Below are 17,842 nucleotides of genomic sequence, written 5' to 3'. Positions count from 1 at the left end.
ATGCAAATAAACTACTTAGAATATGCATCCTCCCACCCCTCTAACAGAGTCTGCTTTACTTCCTTGTCGTTAATTGTGTGTGTGTGTGAGAGAGAGAGAGAGAGAGCGAGAGAGAGAGAGAGAGAGAGAGAGAGAGAGAGAGAGAGAGAGAGAGAGAGGTTTATTATACCATGGGGATTCACCATGGCATGGCTTTTTTGTGTACTTATTTTTGGGGGTGTGGTGCCAGTCCTGGGCACCTGAGGGTTTTTTTTGCTCAAAGTTAGTGCTCTACTGGTTGAGCACAGCTTCACGTCTAGCTTTTTGGTGATTAATTGAAGATAAGAGTCTTATGTACTTTCCTGCCCTGGCTGGCTTCTAACCACAATCATATTTCAGCCTCCTGAAGAGCTAGGACTATAGGTGTGAGCCATTGGCACACAGCCATATATTGTATTTTGCTTAGAATAAGCCTCTCTATTGTTTTCACTTTTCCTATGTGGACAGGTATTAATGGCCATTTTTCAGTGGACACTCAGAGGTCATACAACTGGCAAGCAGTAGAGCCTTTTAGCAAACTCAGATATGTCAATTTCAAGGTCTTTCTCTCTCTCTCCCTCCCTCTCTTTCTCTCTCTCTCTTTCTTTCTCTCTCTGAATGTGTTTGTCTTTCTTGTGCACACAACATGGCAGTGGGAAGGGGAGAAGATGTATTTAAAATGTTTTCTTTCACTTTTGATTCTGAAAAACTTTAAACTACAGGAAAATTGCCCCAGGGGGTCCTTTAATTATTGTCATTTTTGCCACAACTTGCTCCCTTACATTTGATTATTACTGGAAATGTGTTGATGTACTTCTACATATTTTAGTTTATTACCTAAGTATGAAGGCTTTCTTCCATGAAACCACAAAAAAACAAAAACTGATCACACTTGGGAAGATGAACATTGCTATATTACTATTTTTTTATTGTGAAAATACTGTACAGAGGGGTTACAATTACATGGGCAAGATAATGAGTACATTTCTTATCAAGCATTGTAGCCTCCTCCTTTGTTTCCCCTTCCTATATTACTATTTAATATGTAATCTCTGGTTTATTTTCCTACTTCTTTATAAACTGTCCTTTAGAGTGTGTATTATATAGTTTTTTAATACAGCTAAAAGAATATTCTAAGTTTGTTGTTGTTGTTGTTGTTGTTTAAAGCAGAAACTATGTTTCCAAGACTGGTTTCAAATTCATGGGTTCAAAAATCCTCCCCCACGGCATAACCCCTGTTTTCACTGTACTTGATGTTGGTATAATTTGTAGAGGGGAAAGGAAAAAAACAAATTGCTTAAATAGGGATACAGGTGGACCTATTGCAACAATGAGATGTACAAGACGTTATGTTGAAAAACAAACTTTACAACTATGGGGGGGATGGGGGAGATGGGAAGGGATGGGAAGGGGAAACAAAAGAGGAGGCTACAATGCTTGATAAGAAATTCACTCATGGGGCTGGGAAGGTGGCTCAGTGGTAGAGCGCTAGCCTTGAGCTGAAGAGCTGAGGACAGTGCCCAGGCCCAGAGTTCAGGCCCCACGACGGGCCCCCCCCACACACACAAAAAATGAAGAAATGCACTCATTGCCTTGCCCATGTAATTGTAACCCCTCTGTACAGTATTTTCACACACAAAATCTTCCTGCTTCAGCCTCCTGAGCAGCTGGAACAACAGGCAAACACCACTGCATTTGGCTCAGCATTGATAGTTTTTAAAAAGACCTGGTCAGCTGTTTTGCAGAATATCCCTCACTTTGCATTTGTCCGACAGTTTTATGATTGTGGTCCTAGTACCTAGTACTAGTACTGCCTGAGAGGCAAAAAGGCTTTGCTCTTTTGATTATCTGCCTCCATCTCCCACCAGGTTAAGATCAAGGTTGACCTTTTCTATTGTTATCAGGACTCCTGATCAGAACTGTAGGAGCACAGTTTGGTGGAATGAATGCAGGTTGTGAGGGTATACTTAGAGTCTTCATTCTGGTTTCTAGCTGATTGCCCTTAAGCGTATCAACTGACACTTGGAAAACTCTGAGTTCTTCGTAAATGGAGATGGTGCCTTGATTGTAACTACTGTAAGAATCTCATGGATCATCTGGTGTGTAATTAACTCTAGGTTCTTAACGGTGCTGTTATTGAGTCAAGTGCAACACACAGTACTGCTCACTTCTTCCAGCACAGCTCTCAAATGCACCTTTCCATGCTTCACAACCTTCCCTTCCAGAGCTCCTCTGATACCACTCTTTCCTGTTACCATACACACTGCCACGGGCTGCCTTAAAGCGTGGACCAGCCATAGTCACCTGGCTTCCTTCTTCCTTAGTACCTTGCATTTGATGGCCTGGTACTCTACATACTCCCTGAACACACATACCTGAGCACACCTTCCACAGTTCCCCTGGGGAAGTGTGGCTGCTTTTGATTACATTGCTGGAATGTTCTTCCCTTCTACTCCCTTTAGAATGGCAGGCTCCTCCCCCTACTCTTCCTGCTCTTCCTCCTCCCTTCTTCTCTCCTTCCTCTTTCTCCTTCAGCAGCTAGACACCATGGGAAGAAAGTTAATGAAGGCAATTAAGTGCTTGCAAAATCTGGTCTAAGGTCAAAGGAAAGTCCACATAAAGGTCATGAAAAGTGAGTTTGAGCACTTTCTCTCTCTTTCCTTCCCTTTTTTTTTTTTTATTGTGAAAATACCGTGTAGAGAGGTTACAATTACATGGGCAAGATAATGAGTACATTTCTTATCAAGCATTGTTGCCTCCTTCTTTGTTTCCCCTTCCCATCCCTTCCCATCTCCCACCCCTACTCCCCACCCCCCCACCCCCACCCTCCCACCCACCCCCACCAGGCCCACCCCTGGCCAAAGCTGTAAAGTTCATTTTTCAACATAAAGTCCACCTGTATCCCTATTTAAACGATTTGTTTTTTCCCTTCCCCTCCACAAATTATACCAACCTCAAATACAGTGAAAGCAGGGGTTATACCGTGGGGGAGGGACATACAAAGCAACAAAGAAATCATCTTATAAATATGTTAGAAACAATCACATGAAAGAAAAAACATTTGAATACTTATCTTTGGGGATTCATTTTGCCTAATATCAACTTATCTGACCGTTTCTGCTTGTCTCAGACATATACTAGTAATTGTAAATAAGGGAAACCATGGGACCTGTGTTTCTTTGGGCCTGGCTTACTTCACTTAATATAATTTTTTCCAAGTCTTTCCATTTCCTAACAAATGAGGCAATGTCATTCTTTCTGATGGAGGCCTAGAATTCCATTGTGTATATATACCATATTTTCTTGATCCATTCATCTACTGAGGGGCATCTGGGTTGGTTCCATATCTTAGCCATGGTAAATAATGCTGCAATAAACATAGTTGTGCTGATAGCTTTAGTATGCCTTCTTTTCTTCCTTCCCTCCTTCTTTCTATCTCTCCCTTTCTTCCTTTCTTCCTTCCTTTTTTCCTTCCTTCCTTCCTTCTTCTTTCTTTCTTTCTTTCTTGTCAGTTATGAGGCTTGAATTCTGGGCCTGGGCGCTGTCCCTGAGCTCTTCAGCCCAAGGCGAACACTCTACCACTTGAGGCACAGCACCACTTCTGGTTTCCTGGTGGTTAATTGGAGATAAGAGTCTCATGGACTTTCCTGCCTGGGCTGGCTTTAAACTGTGATCCTTAGCTGGGATTACAGGCATGAGCCACCAGCACCCAGCTTCCCTTCTTTGTGTTTGAAACCCAGGTTTCATCTTGGTGGTTTCAGTGCTTAATGCTTTTATCTTCTTTCCAATTGTTGGTGACACAGTGTACAAGACAGTGTGCAAAATTTACATAGGGAGTGGGACAGGTCTAACATCTGGACCACTCTGCTCTGAAAGGATGCTCAGCCAGAGGATGCAGGAGGAAGGAGGAATGGAAGACAGCAAGGAGGAGTTTATAAGGACCCTACGAGAAAGAAATGCATAAAGTGCATCTATGATTTCTTAGTGATGTGGTTTATTAAGGCCTGAGGTGAGTGTTCATATTTCAATGTCACACACTGTCATTCAGGGCCATGCATTTTGTAGGCATTGAGCAAATCTGGCAGGGTGAATAGGAATGAATAATGGATAGCTGTCCCTGCCTGCCCTCCAGACAGCTCTGGAGGACAGCAGGCTCATAGTCTGAGGTACCTGGTATGCCCAATGGATCCATCTATGGCTGTGAGACTCCATAGCAGAAAAGCCCGAGAGTGCCAGTAGTCTCAGTAGTTGTACAGATACGCATCCATCTTGGCTGCAGAACAGGGTTTCTCTGTTTAGGATCTCGTTACTTCTTAAGGCAATAAGCATAACCTTTCTCCTTTCTCTTGATACCCACTTTGGTCGGCCCCTAGCTATGGCCTGCCTGCAGGATTAGAAGCAATGCCTGCTCCTGTCATGCCAGCCCTAAAGGCTTTCTGGGGCCTAGGTTCTCTCTGCCAGCTTCCCTTGGCATTTTCAATTCGTTTGGGCATTTGGCCTGCCTGCCCCAGACGTTTGTGCCCTCACTCTACTTCTGGACCTTCCTGGCTTATTACCAACAATGGTAACCTCTATACTGCTATCAGATTGATGTTCAAGACTAAATAAGCCACTCCCACTAAGATATACCACCTTAAAACATTTAACTAGCTTGCTTTCAGAGCACTAACTTATGGGGTACAGAGGCCCCTATCTTGCAAGGAACTTTCCACCACACTGTAGTCCATTGGCTCAGAATTGAACACATATCCCAGTCTCCTGGAGACCCACAGGCCCCCAGCTTCTGATTCTGAGGGTCTACAAAGCTGATGGAAAATTTATATTTCTAACCAGCTCTCAGGTGTGGTAATACTGTGGGCTAGGGACCCCACTTTAGGAACCAATGTTCTAATCAATTCTAATTTTCAAACTTGACGACACATTGGACTCACTTGAGGAGTTTAACAACAAAAATAAATAAATAAAATTTCAAAAGCAGGCCAAGTGCCAGTGCCTCATGTCTACTAGCTACTCAGAAGGCTGAGAACTGTGGAACATGGTTCAAAATCAGCCCAGGAAAAAAAGTCCCTGAGACTCTTATTTTCAATTAACCACCAAAAGGCAGAAGTGGAGCTGTGGGTCAATGGCAGAGCGCTAGGTTTCAGTGGAAAAAGTTAAGGACAGCACTTAGCTTCCTGAGTCTAAGCCCTAGTACTGGTATTTGGGGGGAGGTGGGAGGGAGAAAGAGAGAGACAGAGGAGGAAAGGAAGAGAAGGAGAGGGAGAAAGAAAGCCAGAGAGAGAGAGAGAGACAGAAAGAGAACATACACCTGAATTAATTCCTAGAAATTCTTTTTTTTTTTCTTCCATAGCTGAGGACTAAACTCAGGGCCTTGCACTTACCAGGCAAGTGGGTTCCACTGAGCTAAATCCCCAACCTCAACTCCTAGAAATTCTGATCTAGTGGTCTGGGTTAGGACTGTCCTGGGTGTTTTATAAGTTGGACTAGAAGTGGGGACTCTGTTATCTTCATAATAGCTTCTGAACAGGGTTACCAGAGAAATATAGAAGACCCAGTTAAATTTGAATTGCAGATAAATAGCAAATATTAGCCAACTATAGGCACATCCTAACTATTGCACGAATGGCCTTTGTTGTTGTTTTGTTTTTCTAAATCTTCCAACCCTCTCTTGAGATAACACTAGGGAAAGCAATGATTTATCAGCTTGCATTTTACAAACTGGGAAATGAGGCACAGCAGTCACAGAGGAAAACAGGAAGATAGTGTAAGAGTTGGAATAAAACTTAAAGGTAGAGACCATAGCAGGGGACAGGGGGCAAAATAAAGGAAGGGTGACATTGACCAAGAAGCATTATATTCATAACTTGAGCTATGGAATTATTACTCACTTTGACAACAACATCATTATCATCATCATCATATAAAGATTTGAGATAAAATCTCAGGCATCTTTTTTTTTTTTTTTTTTTTTTGGGTATGGTCATGGGGCCTGAACTCTGGGCCTGGGTGCTGTCCCTCAACTCTTCAGCTCAAGGCTAGCACTCTACCACTTGAGCCACAGAGTCATTTCCAGCTTTTTTTCTTTTTGCTTATGTGGTACTGAGGAATCGAACCCAGGACCTCATGCATGCAAGGCAAGTGCTCTACCACTGAGCCACCTTCCCAGCCCCAATCTCAGGCATCTTAAACACAGTCTGGGACTCCTTATATTTATTACACCGAACTTGTACTCATGGCATGTACCCTCCATTTGCTTACAGGGTTACTGTCAAATGCCTAGAGGTGGCTTCAAAGGAGTCAGTGTGATTTATGACCTCTCTGCTCCACCCCAGTCCTCACCTCCATCCTCCTTTCTATTGCTGTCCTGGGGTATGGCCAGTCTCAGGGCCATATCATTTAATGACCACCTCAGGGAGGAAAGAGACTGCAAGTGGCACTGGCCAGAGATGGCTGTGAGCGAGAGCCCATAATTAGGTAACACGGGGACAAGTGGGATTTGGCACTGGCAAACAACAGGCAAAGCATGTTGGGAGAGGCCCACTTAATTCACAGAGACACTTGGAATGAGTTGTAAATTCTCTGGGAAGAGATCAAGGCAGCAGCATAAACAGCTCAATTAAACTGTCGGCTCAATACTCAATGCACAGTAATGGTCAAAACACTGCTTTGAATCTAGGTATAGAGGATTATCTTTGGACTCATAATGAGATTCCTAAGATTAGTTGTACCTGGCATGGAGAGAACAGCAGTTGGCTCAGCCACGCTGCTGGGGACAGGCCTGCAGGTCTATAGGACTGCCACTCACATGGAAGGGGCTACCTGGAAGCCACATCCTTCCTGGAGCCCCCTCTGCATGCTAGGACGACAGGGATAAATCACAATCTGTTTTCTCCATTTAAGAGACAGGATCTGGGAATAAAACCCTGACACATCTGTTTCAAAAACACAGTAAGTCAAAACAGTATGGTACTGGCATTAAAACAGATACAAAGACTAGGAGAACAGAATGGAGAGCCCAGAAATAAACCCAGGCATTGATGGTCAAGTAATTTTCAACAAGGACACCCAAAAACATGTAATCAGGAAGAGATAGCTTCTCTTATAAATTATATTAGGAAAATAGGCAGAAGAATGAAATTGAATTTGTATCTTATACCATACACACAAAAATCAACTCAGATTTAAGACCTAAATGTAAGGCCCAAAACATTATAAGTCTTACAAAACACATGAGGGCTGGGAAGGTGGCTCAGTGGTAGAGCGCTTGCCTTGCATGCCTGAGGCCCTGGGTTCGATTTCTCAGCACCACATAAGAAAAAAGAAAAAAGCCGGAAGTGGCGCTGTGGCTCAAGTGGTAGAGCGCTAGCCTTGAGCTGAAGAGCTGAGGGACAGCGCCCAGGCCCAGAGTTCAGGCTCCACAACCAGACCCCCCCAAAAAAAAACACATGAGAAAAGCTCATTGACATTGACAAAGAAATCCTTAGATAGCATAACAAAATGATCAGACCATAAAAGCAAAACTAAACAAGTGAGACCATAACAAACTAAAAAGCTTGTGCATGGAGAAGGAAACAGTCAACAAAATGAAAATGTAACCTATACATTTAGAGAACAGATTGGCAAACTATATTTGATGGGATTATTGTCCTTTAGTATTGTCAAAATTAATACAACTCAATAGCAAAAAAAGGAAAAGAATCTAATTTTTAAAATGATCAAAGATCTGAATAGATTTCAAGGATGAAAAATGGCCACTATGTATAGAGAAATGTACTTGTAATCACTAATCAACAAGGAAATGCAAATTAAAACCACAATGAGATGTCACCTCATACTTGTTAAAATGGTTATTAAAAATGGTAAGAGATAACTGTTGGTGAAGGTATGAAGAAAAGAGAACCTGTGTGTAGTGTTAATGGGAATGTAAATTGATGTAGTCATTATAGAAAGCCACATGGAGGTTCTTCAAAGAGTTCAAAATATAATTACCATATGACCGGGGCAATTCTTCTATGGGGCATCTGGACTAAAAAATAAAATCACTATTTCTTTTTTTTTTTTTATTGTAAAGCTACTATACAGAGGGTTACAGTTACATGAGTGAGGTTATGAGTACACTTCCTCTTGAAGATTGTTACCCCCTCCATTGTTTTCCCCCTACCATCCCCTCCCTCGCTCCCTTCCACGAGGTTCTTTTTTTTTTTTTTTTTTTGATTGTGATTAAATGATTACATAATTTCAAAGTCACAAGTTCATTCTAACTTCCCTGGAGCAAACTGTCTACCACAGTCTGTAATATATAACAGTGTTCACGTGTTATATACCATATTTGTGATCAGCAGCATGAGGATATTTAGTAGTGGTTCAACCAGATGAGCGGGAGTTCTTTGTTTCTTAAGTCCTGTTAGTTTTGTCGTATCACCTAACCTTTTGGATTTAGCATCCACTTATGAGGGAGACCATGTACCGTTTGTCTCTTCGTTCTTGGCTTACCTCGCTCAACATGATTCCTTCTAGCTCCATCCATTTCCCTGCAAATGCCATTATTTTGTCATTTCTAATGGCTGCATAATATTCCATTGAAAATCACTATTTCTTAAAAACATCTGCACTCCTGAATTCACTGCAGCGTTACCCACAACAGCTTAGGTATGGAAATTACCCATGTCAATTAATATATGGATACATTATGGTATAGGCATAAACAAGATATTATTTAGCGTAAAATAAAAGAGATCCTTCTGCCAGGAGCCAGTAGCTCACTTCTATAATCCTAGCTACTCAGGAGGCTGAGATCTGAGGATTGAAGTTTGAAGCCAGTTCAGGCAGCAAAGTCCCCTGAGACTCTCATTTCCAATTAAGCACCAAAAACCTGGGAAGTGGAATGCTAGCCTTGAGCAATAAAGCTTAGCGAGAGCACCCAGGCCCTGAGTTGAAGCCCCAGGACAGGCTACATACACACACACACACATACACACACACACACACACACACACACACACACACACATACACACACACACACACACACACACACACACACACTATGGAAACAGAGCAGCGTGGGGCAGTGGTTGCCGAATCAGGTTGAAGGATATAGTTACATAGAATGAACGAGTTTAGGAGACCTAATATGCACAATGAGTTGTAAGTGAACAATGTAAAAAAAATACAATGCCAGAATTTACTGAATGACAATAAATTCACAAGCTACATTAATTTTGTTGTCCTTAATTCACCAAGTACTATTGATTTCACTTTGGTGATTTTGGCCATTAGCAATCATAGCTTCTTGTATCACAGTCTTAATAATGTTAATTTTCAGATCACAGCTCACACATTATACAATTATATCTGTGTATACATGTATATCTGGACATACACATATATTTGCATATGTGTGTGTCTATATACAGACAGAGAGAAAATGGCTAAGAGAAGGTTAAAGTTTGTAGGAATCACCGCAAGGGAAGAAAGCTGATGAGATGCAAAGAAAACCACGAAGGTGTTAGATGAAGTATTAGTATAGCAAACACACACACTCCAGACTTGTTCTTGTACTGGGCTGCCAAAGCACATTGCTGGTTCCAGGCTTACAGGGGAAGACTAAAGGTAATGGAAATTAGGATAGACAGAGTGAATGGTGGAATTGTGCTGAGCCAAAGCACTGGGGACAGAGTTGGGAGTTCATTGCCTGTCAGTCTCTTGAGGCAGGCACCAAATAGTGTGATGAGAGTGTGGAGTTATAGATGGGAACTCCTTCTTCTGTGTGGTCCAGGTAAGGGGGCTGCATCATTCCTTGATCCTGTGAGTTAAAGAACCTCACAGGCCTAATTTTTCTGATATTGTTTTTATACACCCTTGTGTCTGTGTGTTTCTGATTCAATTTGTTAAGTTCATAGCTAGCAATACTTTGTTTGGGTAAAGAAATTGTCAGTTTGTGCCTCATGGTTTGTGCTGGACAGATGGTGGTTGTTTATTTGCACAAAGAAGATATAGAGCTCTCCTGCCTTAGCGTTTACACTCAGGATGGAACAAACTTCTGTTTTATAAAAGGAGCCACTTAGGACAGGAAAGCTACTGCTCTATAAACTCTGAACTGGGCACAGCTTGATCTCCATAAGTTAATAATATTGTATTAAATATTTCATGATGGATAAAAGGGCAGACTTCAGTACATCTCACAATATGAGAACATATTGCTTGTAGTAATCATTTCACTACATATATGTACATCAAAATTTCATGTGATAAACTGAGTACTGGTGGCTCACACCTGTAATCCTAGCTACTCAGGAAATAGAGATCTGAGGATTACAGTTCAAAGCCAGTCCAGTCAGGAAAGCCCACAAGAATCTTATATCCAATTAACCAGCAAAAGCCAGAAGTGGAGCTGTGGCTGTAGTTGTAGAGTGCCAACCTTGAGCAATAAAGCTAAGAGATTGTTCCCAGGTCCTGAGTTCAAGCCCCAATACCAACACACACACACACACACACACACACACACACACACACACCACCACCACCACCAACAACAACAACAACAACAAAACAACAACACACATTCACAAAACATCATGTTATACATCTTAAATAAGCGTCCCTTCCCTAAAAACAGCAAGTCCAATATATTCTCATCTCCAGGGCAAGGAAAACTGACACTAAGCAACCAAGGTTGAAGCAGAGATGTCAATGTGCCTTCTTCCCTGCTCACCATGAACTCAATTACTTCCATTCACTTATTCATCCCAAAATAGAAATCTTTTGCCTACATGTCACATCAGACACTGCCTGGACATGAGAGATAAGCAGTAAACAAAGGGTAAAAGATGCTTTCTCCACTGTATGGAAACACAAAAAATAAACAAGGAAAGTAAGTATTTAGTGGGTGGAATAGGGTAAACTATACTCAGATGAAGAAAATAAAGAAGAGGAATAGCAAGCACTGGATAGAAACTGCAATTCTAGATACACTGCCTCATGGAGGTGTCACTGAGCATGTAACATTTAAATAAAGACCTAAAAGAAACCAAGGTCAAGCCATAGGGACAACTTGGGGAAAACATTCTGAAAGAAGAGACTATAGGGCAATCCTAAGACAAGTGTGTGCCCAGAAGGTTCCAGAAGCAGCAAAGCAGCAGCCTGCCTGGAACAAGAGAGAGGGGACAAACTAAGATGAGGTCAGAGCTATGTCATATAAGACCTTATGATAAGAATTTTGGTATTTATGACTAGGGAAATGAGGATTCAGTAAGGGATTTGAGCAGAGGGACATAATCAACCTCCGTTTTTTCTAGAATAACTGGCTGAGATACAGAGACAGAAGCAGAAAAATGGATAAGACTGCTATGGTACTCATGACTACCCTGCTGATAGGCTCAGTGCATAGGAATAAAAGAAGGGAGGATCATAGGTTTCATTTCAGATCTAGGCCTCCATTTAGCACAGACTCAGGACCTGAACTTCACACTGTTTCTACATGTGGCTAATGACAAATCCACCATCTTCTCCCCTCAAATACTCTCTTCTTTTTTCCAATACTAATTGTTACTAGGAAGGAGCTGGTCATCATCTACCAAGTGACCCAAAGCCAGAGTCATGCAGAGTCTACCACCTAGCACTCTTCTACTACCTGGGTTACTTATTTATTCAACAATAACTATGAGACACCTTTTGTATACTAGGAGCTCTTCCTGTACCATTTTTTTTCTTGCCAGTCCTCACAATCCTCAGATCTCAGTCTCCTGAGAAGCTAGGATTATAGGTGTGAGCCACTGCCACCCAGCTTTGTACCATCTTCTATTTTTTTGAATATTTAAAAGAATACACAGGCAGCTAGGTGCTGGTAGCTCATGCCTAGCTACTTAGGAGTTCAAAGCCTGCCTGGGCAGACAATTTCATGAGACTCTGATCTCCAATGAACCAGCAAAAAAGCTAGAAGTGAAGCTGTGGCTTAAGTGGTAGAGTACCAACCATAAGCAAAAAAAGCTAAGGGACAATGTTCAGGCCTTTAGTTCAAGCCTCAGTAGCAATGCACTCATGTGTATGTCATGTGCACATATGTGTGTACATGTGTGCACGTGTACACACACATACACAAGAATGTACCAACAAGGCCAATACACAATAAAAGCAGCTAAAAGCCTATTCTATTTTCTGTTCCCATGAAATTCTTCTTTATGCTGCTTCCCAATGATCTTTATAAAATACCAAAGGAAAATCAGGCAGTTTCCTTGCTCGAAGTTCCAGTCTTCTTAGTTTGGCAGTCAAAACTCTTCCTGATGGGGAACAGCCCATGCTTGTAACTTATCCTTTGTCCACTCTTTCATGCCCACAAAAATTCCCAGTTATTCACTGAACTCAAACCAAACCACTAACTACTGCTCAGGTGTGTTCCCACAAGCTCCTGCTTCCACAAGCTCCTGCTTCCATGCCTTTACTTCTGTTAGAAGTTCCCTCTTCCTGGAATTTTCTTGCTTATTTTTTCATATCTAAATACTTCTCATTCTTCAAGGACAAACTCAAGTATTACCTTCTCTAAGAACCCTACGAGATCTTCCTCCTCAAAATTAACTTCTCTTGGTCACAACCATGTAAGACTCTTCCTTTGTTCCTGGTCTTCTCTTACCTTGCCCGGTACAATTGTTGGTAAGAGACAGAACAGGTATCTGAATCATCCCTGTCTCCTGTTGGGAGCCAAAAGTTAAGTCTCTCAAACTTGATAGGCTTAACTATATCACTGGAACAACCTGAGCCTGAGTTTACAGAATCCCACCTTTTCACCACGCCTTAAAGTAAACACCCTGCAGCTACTAAAGACCACCTTTTCACCCCGCCCTAAATCTACTTAACGACCACCTTTGCACCACGCCCTAAGTCCAAGCATATAAATACCCTTGTGTGAAAAATAAAAATTGGCAGCTTGATCAGAATCCTTGTCTTGCTGTCCTTCTTCGTGTCTCTTGTCCCTTCATTCCTTCTCGCTTAGGTTCACTGCCCTGGTTGAAGTCCTGCAGGTCGGGACAACTGGCGCCCAACGTGGGGCACGAGCCTCTGACTGAGGAAGGAACGCCGTCCTCCGGGAAAACTTGGCCAAGTACAGTCCGAGATCGCGAGATCGCCTCGACAGACCCCACCGAGAGACAGATCCAGGAGGAGAGTGGGGACGGCGCATGGTAAGTGACCCACTATGGGACAAGCAATATTGTCACATGATCTATTTCTGTCAGACCTCAGGGAGGCCTTCAAGACACGAGGAACGCGGGTTAAGAAAAAGGATTTAGAATTATTTTTCTCATTCATAGAGGACTTGTGTCCTTGGTTCTCCTTTGAAGGAATCATAGATGCAAAAAGCTGGCAAAGAGTAGGAGATTGTTTAAAAGATTATTATGAAACCTTTGGTTCAGAAAAGGTTCCTGCTACGGCCTTTTCCTATTGGAATTTGATTAATGACATTTTAAAATGTTCTCTGTTTGATAGTGGAATTTTAAAACTTGTAAAAAGGGGAGAGGAGGTTCTCCAAAATACCTCTAGGCCCCCCTCGGCTTGCCCATCAGTTGTATTAGATATGACTGCTGGTCAATTTACTGAAAATCCCTTCCTTTTGTGGCCCAGCCCTTCAAGGGCCCACTGCCCCTCCTGATCCAGATGTTTTTTCTCCCCCCCTTTTACCTAACCTGGCACCTTTACGCGAGACTCTTCAACATAGGCGAGAACACCTTCAACTTTTAAAAGAACTGCGGTCCCTTGATTATGAACTCCGCATACTGGCCTTGGCCGATACTCCAAAAACGCCTGATAAAATTAAGGTTAGATCAGGCCATCAATCAGTTCTCGCCTTTCCAGTAACTCGGAGCCAGACAGATAGGGCCTCAGAGGGTGAGGAGGATGAATCAGAAGAGGAGGAAAAGGAGGATGAAGAGCAGGATACTGGGGATGAAGAGGAACAACCAACCCAGGGAAAAGGCCAACAAGAGTATAAGAGGCTTAGCCTCCGGTTTGTTGAAAAGCTTAAAAATGCATGTGCCCAATATGGCCCGACTGCCCCTTATACGTTAGCCTTGTTAGAAAACCAAAGTGCGCGCTGGCTCACCCCTAATGATTGGAAGTTCCTGGCCCGCGCCACCCTTAGTGGGGGTGATTTTGTTTTATGGAATGCGGACTTTAAGGAACAATGTAGAGAGACCGCGCAAAAAAATTTGGCTAAAACATCTTCAAAAACCTGGACCTATACTAAACTTTTGGGTAATGCGCCCTTTGATACCAATGCTAAACAGGCACGCTTTCCTACTGGACTTTTGGCACAAATTCAAAACGCTGGCCTTTATGCTTGGAAGCGTCTCCCTCAAAAGGGATCGGCTACTACTTCCCTGGCAAAGGTTAGACAGGGGCCAGAGGAACCCTACAGTGACTTTGTCTCGCGGCTTAACTTGACTGCAGAAAGGCTTCTTGGGCCTAGTGAAAGTGAAAGTGCCTTTGTTAAACATCTTGCCTTTGAAAATGCTAACCCGGCATGTCAAGATGTCCTCCGGCCACATTAAAACAAGGATGACCTCTCTGAGTTCGTCAGGCTTTGTGCTGGAGTAGGAACCGCTCACACCATGGGGCTCGCCATAGGTGCTGCCTTTACCAAGGCATTTCAAGGTTCAGTCCCCAGCTCGCATACTTGCTTTAATTGTAAACAACCTGGTCACTTTGCACGTGAATGTCCCTTCGGCAAACAAAGCCAAGGGGCAATGCCCTCCCAAGCTACAGGTAGACCACTCCCTGCCACTCTTTGTCCCAAATGTGGTAAGGGCCATCATTGGGCCAATGAATGTAGATCCAAAACAAATGCCCTTGGACAGCCCATTTTCTCTCGTTTTTCGGGAAACTTCCCTTGGGGCCAACCCCTGGCTCCGACCATCCCCAAGACAAGCCCAGGGGCAATAGGGTTTGTCCCCTCCCAAACTCCCAGTCCTACACAAGCCCCCCACCTCTCTCCACAATTGCCTCCCTCCAGCGGGCAACCCCAGGCAGTGCAGGACTGGACCTCTGTGCCGCCACCGACACAGTACTAGACTCTATACAAGGACCTCAAATAATACCCACTGGGACCCTGGGACCCCCTCCGTCTCATATGTGTGCCCTTATTCTTGGAAGAGCCTCTGCTACCTTACAAGGTGTCCAAGTTTTTCCTGGTATTATTGATAATGATTATACTGGAGAAATAAAAATTTTGGCCATGGCCATTAATGGGATTGCAGCTATTCCAGCTGGAACTAGGCTTGCACAATTGATACTGCTCCCATTAAATTCAGGGGGTTCTTCCACTGCTCAGACCACACCGCGAGGAACTGCTTCTTTGGGGTCTTCTGATGCATATTGGGTTCAGCCTATCACTCAAAAAAGACCCACCCTCACCCTGCGAATTGAAGGAAAGGAGTTTCAGGGAATTTTGGATACTGGTGCAGATGCCACAATTATTTCCCAAAAATATTGGCCACCAAGTTGGCCTCTTACCCCGTCCCTAACTGACCTTAAAGGCATAGGGCAGTCAAAAAACCCTTTGGTAAACTCCAGGGTTCTTAATTGGACTGACAAAGAGGGCAATAAGGGAACTGTTACTCCTTTTGTTGTTCCTGACCTCCCTGTTAACCTATGGGGTCGCGATATCTTGACCCAGATGAAAGTTATCCTTGCTAGTCCCAATTCTGTGGTTACACATCAAATGCTCCGTATGGATTTTGTCCCTGGTACGGGTCTTGGGAAATCAGGAGAAGGAATTGTTGAGCCCATCCAAGCTACCCAAAAAACAGATAGACATGGGCTTGGGTATTCGGATTTTTAGTATCGGCCCCTGACCCTCCTGTGCCCCATGCAGATAAAATCATTTGGGAATCCCAAACCCCTGTGTGGGTGGATCAGTGGCCCCTTACCCAAGAAAAATTGGAGGCTGCCTCCATGTTAGTACAGGAACAGCTGGTGGCAGGCCATATAGAGCCCTCTACTTCACCATGGAATACTCCTATTTTTGTTATAAAGAAAAAATCAGGCAAATGGCGCCTTTTACAAGATCTACGCGCTGTTAATAAAGCTATGCGCCCAATGGGAGCGCTGCAGCCAGGCATTCCCACACCGGTGGCTATTCCCAGGGACTATTACAAAATGGTTATTGATTTAAAAGATTGTTTTTTTACCATTCCCCTACATCCTGAGGACAGACCCTATTTTGCCTTTAGCCTTCCTCGCATTAACTTTCAAGGCCCCATGCAAAGATTTCAATGGAAGGTACTTCCTCAAGGTATGGCTAATAGCCCTAGCCTTTGTCAAAAATATGTTGCCCAGGCAGTGGACCCTGTGAGAAAACGATGGCAGCGCGTCTATATATTACATTATATGGATGACTTGTTGCTTGCTGCACCTGACACCCACGAACTTAGAAACTGCTATTTAGACCTTTATAAAGCCCTTACTGCCCTGGGACTACAGGTTGCCCCCGATAAAGTTCAAACACAGGATCCCTATACTTATTTGGGTCTAGAACTCCAAAATAATCAAATTCGGGTTCCTCAAATTCAACTTCGTTTAGACCATCTTCACACCCTTAATGATTTTCAAAAGCTGCTTGGAGATATTCAATGGCTTAGGCCATACCTAAGGTTGCCCACCAGCGTGCTTTTGCCTCTTAATGAGATTTTAAAAGGGGATTCTGACCCCTCCTCTCCTCGCAAGCTTACTCCCAATTCTCGAAATGCTTTAACCCAAGTTACTGAGGCCATTGCCCAGCAGTTTGTTACACAGATTTCCTATAATCTTCCTCTGGTCTTAATTATTTTACATACCCCTCATACACCCACAGGATTGTTTTGGCAACAGATTCTTCACTCCAATAATAAGGGCAGCCCCCTGCTTTGGGTCCATTTACCCACCACATCCCCCAAGGTTATTGCTGTTTACCCTGCCCAGGTAGCCTCTATCATTATCAAAGGTCGCTTGCTTTCTCGACAATATTTCGGCAAGGACCCTGATACCATTTTAATTCCATACACCAAAGACCAGACTCAATTTTTACTTCAGACTGGGGATGAATGGGGCATCGCCCTGTCAGGATTTTTAGGACTAATTGACAATCATCTCCCCAATGATCCTCTTTTACACTTCGCCCAGCTACATCCATTTGTTTTTCCCAAGGTTACTCAAAAGGCTCCCATTCCTCAAGCCCTCACTGTCTTTACAGATGGCTCAAGCAATGGCCGTGCAACCTTTGTTGTTAACAACCATTCTACCACCTTTGATGCCCCTTACCAATCAGCCCAGCTTGTGGAGTTATTTGCTATAACACAGGTTTTTATGACGTTTTTTGATAAGCCTATTAATATTTATACAGATAGTGCTTACATTGCTCATTCTGTTCCCTTGCTAGAAATTTCACCCGCTATTAAAACTTCTTCCAATGCGGCATTTTTATTTACTCAGCTTCAACAGCTAATTCAGGCCAGGAGACATCCGTTTTTTCTGGGACACATTAGGGCACATTCTGATCTCCCTGGCCCTCTTACACAGGGTAACGCTCAAGCTGATGCGGCCACTCGTTCCATTTTTCCGGTTTTTGTTGGGTCTGTCCAAAAGGCTACAGAATTACATAATCTCCACCATCTAAACTCCCAGAGCCTTCGATTGCTTTGTAAAATTACTAGACAGCAAGCACGGGAGATAGTAAAGGCATGCCCTGCCTGTGTTGTCTCCCTTCCTGTACAACATCTGGGTGTTAACCCCCGTGGACTGCTACCCAATCAAATCTGGCAAATGGATGTTACCCATTTTCCTGAATTTGGAAAAACAAG

The sequence above is a fragment of the Dipodomys spectabilis genome, unplaced genomic scaffold, assembly GCF_019054845.1.
Source record: "Dipodomys spectabilis isolate Male_0828 unplaced genomic scaffold, ASM1905484v1 ptg000006l, whole genome shotgun sequence".
Classification (NCBI taxonomy): Eukaryota; Metazoa; Chordata; class Mammalia; order Rodentia; family Heteromyidae; genus Dipodomys; species Dipodomys spectabilis.
The sequence above is the reverse complement of the archived record's forward strand: the minus strand, read 5'-3'. Positions refer to the sequence as shown.